This window comes from Salvelinus sp. IW2-2015, unplaced genomic scaffold, assembly GCF_002910315.2.
Source record: "Salvelinus sp. IW2-2015 unplaced genomic scaffold, ASM291031v2 Un_scaffold5521, whole genome shotgun sequence".
In the NCBI taxonomy this organism is placed as follows: domain Eukaryota; kingdom Metazoa; phylum Chordata; class Actinopteri; order Salmoniformes; family Salmonidae; genus Salvelinus; species Salvelinus sp. IW2-2015.
In genome coordinates this window covers 96875-101946 of record NW_019946786.1, presented here as the reverse complement: position 1 = coordinate 101946, position 5072 = coordinate 96875, and the positions used below count along the sequence as shown (strand labels likewise).

Here is a 5072-nt window from a genome sequence, read left to right as displayed (position 1 = left end):
GTTAGCAGAATGACGTACAGGAGAAAAGCAGACAGAGAGCCACAGGCACAATATTACTGCAGTGAGAAAGAAGAACACAGTGTGTAAGCCGTGGATGTATACGAGGGAGGTGAGCCACACCAGTGGGAGTAAGTGGGAGTCTGATTAGTGTTTGTCATTCACAAGGATGCCTTGATCAGGAGAGAGAAGATATACACAGGGAGGAAGGAAGATGGCGGCTGGTGGCGGCTGGAGCAAAGCATTGTCTTAGGAAACAATATTTCTGATTCGTGACTTTAGAAAAATCCAGATGGATTGTTTTCCAGCGGGGTGATGTGATGCGAGGGTAGCAGATCAACACACAGTGTCTGATGACAGGCAGAGATAGATGGAGAGGGAAGCAAGATCAACACACAGTGTCTGATGACAGGCAGAGATGATGGAGAGGGAAGCAAGATCAACACACAGTGTCTGATGACAGGCAGAGATAGATGGAGAGGGAAGCAAGATCAACACACAGTGTCTGATGACAGGCAGAGATAGATGGAGAGGGAAGCAAGATCAATACACAGTGTCTGATGACAGGCAGAGATAGATGGAGAGGAAGCAAGATCAACACACAGTGTCTGATGACAGGCAAGAGATAGATGGAGAGGGAAGCAAGATCAACACACAAGTGTCTGATGACAGGCAGAGATAGATGGAGAGGGAAGCAAGATCAACACACTGTCTGATGACAGGCAGAGATAGATGGAGAGGGAAGCAAGATCAAATACACCAGTGGTCTGATGACAGGCAGAGTAGATGGAGAGGGAAGCAAGATCAATACACAGTGTCTGATGACAGGCAGAGATAAGATGGAGAGGGAAGCAAGATCAATACACAGTGTCTGATGACAGGCAGAGATAGATGGAGAGGGAAGCAAGATCAACACAGTGTCTGATGTACAGGCAGAGATAGAATGGAGAGGGAAGCAAGATCAACACACAGGTGTCTGATGAAGGCAGAGATAGATGGAGAGGGAAGCGATTGTTTGAACACAGTGGTGGTGATCTCAAGAGGTAAGTGAGGGTGAAGGGAGGTGGGTAGTGATGTCTCTATTGGGGAAAGAAAGGGGGAGGGGAGAGGGTGGCTGATGGCTCTTTATAAGGGAGAAGGAGGGTGGCTGATGTCTCTTTATGAGGGGAGAGGAGAGGGTGGCTGATGGTCTATTTATGTGGGGAGAGGAGAGGGTGGCTGATGGTCTTTTATGAGGGGAGAGGAGAGGGTGGCTGATGGACTCTTTATGAGGGGAGAGGAGAGGGTGGCTGATGGTCTCTTATATAAGGGGAGGGAGAGGGAGAGAGTGGCTGATGGTCTCTTTATGAGGGGAGAGGAGAGGGTGGCTGATGGACTCTTTATGAGGGGAGAGGAGAGGGTGGGCTGATGGACTCTTATGAGGGGAGAGGAGAGGGTGGCTGATGGTCTCTTTATAAGGGGAGAGGAGAGGAGAGAGTGGCTGATGGTCCTCTTTATGAGGGGAGAGGAGAGGGTGGCTGATGGACTCTTTATGAGGGGAGAGGAGAGGGTGGCTGATGGTCCTTTATAAGGGAGAGGAGAGGAGAGAGTGGCTGATGGTCTCTTTATGAGGGGAGAGGGAGGGTGGCTGATGGACTCTTTATGAGGGGAGGAGGGGTGGCTGATGGACTCTTTATGAGAGGAGAGGAGAGAGTGGCTGATGGTCTCTTTATGAGGGGAGAGGAGAGGGTGGCTGATGGACTCTTTATGAGGGGAGAGGAGAGGGTGGCTGATGGTCTCTTTTATGAGGGAGAGGAGAGGAGAGAATGGCTGATGTTCTCTTTATGGGGAGAGGAAGAGGGTGGCTGATGGTCTCTTATGAGGGGAGAGGAGAGGTTGGCTGATGGACTCTTTATGAGGGGAGGGGAGAGGAGAGGGTGGCTGATGGCCTCTTTATAAGGGGAGGGAGTAGACTGTGTCTGATGGTCTCTTTTTGTGCGGAAGAAGGAAGGGAGGGAGGGAGGGGGAGGGAGGGAGGGAGGAGGGAGGGAGGAGAGGGTGTCTGGAACTAAGAGAATGTTGTCAGTAGTCATTCTCATATTCCTGTTCCTGTCCTCCTTGAGTTAGAACCAGAACAGATGAGACAGAGAGAAACACGTACCTTACGTCAGTACAGATACCAGACCACATAACACCAACATGCCTACCATTCCAATACCACATGGCCACTAGTGGTTGTGCTGGCAGTATCTCTGATAGCATCTCTGATGCTCTGAAGCAGACACGTACAGGCACAACATAGTGCTGTAATCTAATCTTTATTTCTCTTAATGTAAGAAAATGTCATAAAGATGTAGAACAGTGAAATGAGAGTCACACAGGATACATGGTTTTTGTCATCCAGTGTACTAACAGAATAGAACTCAGTCATGCACAAGTTATGGGGAGGCATTTTGGTCAAATGCACACTACACATTGCTGGAAGAGGCACTCCCCTCTTAAAGTGATACAACACCATTTTTTACCACATCTGTGAGAATGAACCAAATTGTTTCAATGACATAACGCTGCCTGAATTCAATCAAAACAGCTGTAGCATAATTGTCTTCGTGTTAATATCATTTAGACCAAGTTAGCAGTGAAGTAATAACCAGTCAATAGGAAAGCAGGCCCACTAAGTGGGCTCCCGAGTGGCGCAGCGGTCTAAGGCACTGCATCTCAGTGCAAGAGGCGTCACTACAGTCCTGGTTCGAATCCAGGCTGTATCACATCTGGGGTGGTGATTGGGAGTCCCATAGGGCGGGTTTGGTCGGGGTTAGGCCGTCATTATAAATAAGAATTTGTTCTTAACTGACTGCCTAGTTAAATAAAATAAACTAAGGACATGGGCAGTCATATTAAACATGCATAGGGTATAAAACGTCTTCACGAGAACACACGGACACACAACATTTCAATAGCTCCAAAATACTTTACGAAATTTATAGGGACAATTACAATGTCAATCTGTGTAGGATTTACCAGTCGCCAGTTAGTCAGTCWCTGGGAAAATACTTTTACTAGTTGTAAAGTCAGGGGCGGAGCCAGACACTGGAGTTGTTTATGTCCTGAAATGATCTGCAATAAACATCGTCAAGTGTCTTTCATTTCATCTAATGAAAATAACACCAACTAACCACTGGGTCATCGTCCCCTTCAAAATACTGTGTGGAAACAGCAGCTGACTAGAATGACATGACTCTGCTGCARCGTAGGATGAAGAGAAGACTTTAGATCTGACACACACAGCAGTTACTGTTACTCTCTCTTTCTACATTTCTGTTTTGATTGAATTCAGGAACAGTATACACTGAGTGTACAAAGCATTAAGAACACCTGCTCTTTCCATGACAGACTGACCAGGTGAATCCAGGTGAAAGCTATGATCCCTTATTGATGTCACTTTGTTAAATCCACTTCAATCAGTGTAGATGAAGGGGAGGAGACGGGTTAAAGAAGGATTTTTAAGCCTTGAGACAATTGAGAAATGGATTGTGTATGTGTGTCATGCAGAGGCTGAATGGGAAAGACATTTAAGTGCCTTTGAACGGGGTAACTTGACACAACTGTGGGAAGCATTGGAGTCAACATGGGTCAGCATTCCTGTGGAACGCTTTCGACACCTTGTAGAGTCCATGACCCGAAAGAACTGAGGCTGTTCTGAGGACAACATCAATACTAGGAAGGTGTTCTTAATGTTTTGTACACTCAGTGCATAACCATACACAGTATCCATCAGATTTACTGTGGTATAAAACCCAGTTCCTCCTAGTAATCTCAGTCCTACAGTATCCAGAACTTATAGATAGTGATATCTATGTGTTCTGATGGTGGTTACCTCCAACGTTGTARCCCAAACAGGAGTTCTGGTCACAGTAGCCAGCAGCRCCAGCAGGGCCCGTGGATCCAGGGGTGCCCGGTCGTCCTGGGGTGCCCTGGCTGCCTGGTCTACCGGCGGGGCCTTGGCTGCCTGTACGGCCCTCTCCTAGAAGACCTGTGGAGGCAAGATACACAGTTAAGTAACAGGATCTACAAGGGACAAATTACACACCAAAAACCAGTCTCTTGCTACGGCTGACCATGTTGTAAACTGTAGAGATAAAATAATGAAAACTACGTTTTATGAATCGTCCCCCCTGTTACTTCTGCAATGACACACTAGGATGTAACATAGTCTGTGTGTTGTTGAGTGTCCAGACTGCAGTGTGTATAAATACCTGTGTGTTGTTGAGTGTCCAGACTGCAGTGTGTATAAATACCTGTGTGTTGTTGAGTGTCCAGACTGCAGTGTGTATAAATACCTGTGTGTTTGTTGAGTGTCCAGACTGCAGTGTGTATAAATACCTGTGTGTTGTTGAGTTGGTCCAGACTGCAGTGTGTATAAATACCTGTGGGTTCCCTCAGAATAATGACCTGGAACCCAGGTCAGACCGTTTGGATTCATTTATTATCTATACTGTTGAGGTTTCCACTACAGAAGCCTGTCCTTCAGCCCAGCCCGGTTTGACTACAGCAGCCTGGTCCCAGCCCTGTTTGACTACAGCAGCCCAGTCCCGGCCCGGTTTGACTACAGCAGCCTGGTCCCAGCCCCGTTTGACTACAGCAGCCTGGTCCCAGCCCAGTTTGACTACAGCACCCTGTTTGACTACAGCAGCCCAGTTTGACTACAGCAGTCCAGTCCCAGCCCAGTTCCAGCCCTGTTTGACTACAGCAGCCCAGTCCCGGCCCGGTTTGACTACAGCAGCCTGGTCCCAGCCCCGTTTGACTACAGCAGCCTGGTCCCAGCCCAGTTTGACTACAGCAGCCCTGTTTGACTAGAGCAGCCCTGTTTGACTACAGCAGCCCAGTCCCGGCCCGGTTTGACTACAGCAGCCTGGTCCCAGCCCCGTTTGACTACAGCAGCCTGGTCCCAGCCCTGTTTGACTACAGCAGCCAGTCCCGGCCCGGTTTTGATACAGCAGCCTGGTCCAGCCCTGTTGACTACAGCAGCCCAGTCCCAGCCCGGTTTGACTACAGCAGCCTGGTCCCAGCCCTGTTGACTACAGCAGCCCAGTCCA

The 5072-nt window shown here is 48.4% G+C and overlaps 2 long non-coding RNA genes across 3 annotated transcripts; one reads left to right on the top strand and one right to left on the bottom strand.

Moving 5' to 3' along the window:
* Positions 1 to 631: 631 nt before the first annotated feature.
* Positions 632 to 1072, top strand: LOC139026701 (uncharacterized). The gene is made up of 3 exons (XR_011478604.1): positions 632 to 655; positions 866 to 878; positions 983 to 1072. It is a non-coding gene; the product is annotated as an uncharacterized lncRNA (long non-coding RNA).
* A 257-nt stretch (positions 1073 to 1329) lies between these two features.
* LOC139026700 (uncharacterized) lies at positions 1330 to 4625 on the bottom strand. Of its 2 annotated transcripts, XR_011478603.1 has the most exons (3): positions 3854 to 4572; positions 1634 to 2093; positions 1330 to 1559 (listed from the first exon to the last, which is right to left on the bottom strand). It is a non-coding gene; the product is annotated as an uncharacterized lncRNA (long non-coding RNA). The 2 variants fall into 2 exon arrangements; XR_011478602.1 differs by having other exon boundaries at positions 1330 to 2093; positions 3854 to 4625.
* Positions 4626 to 5072: the final 447 nt, after the last annotated feature.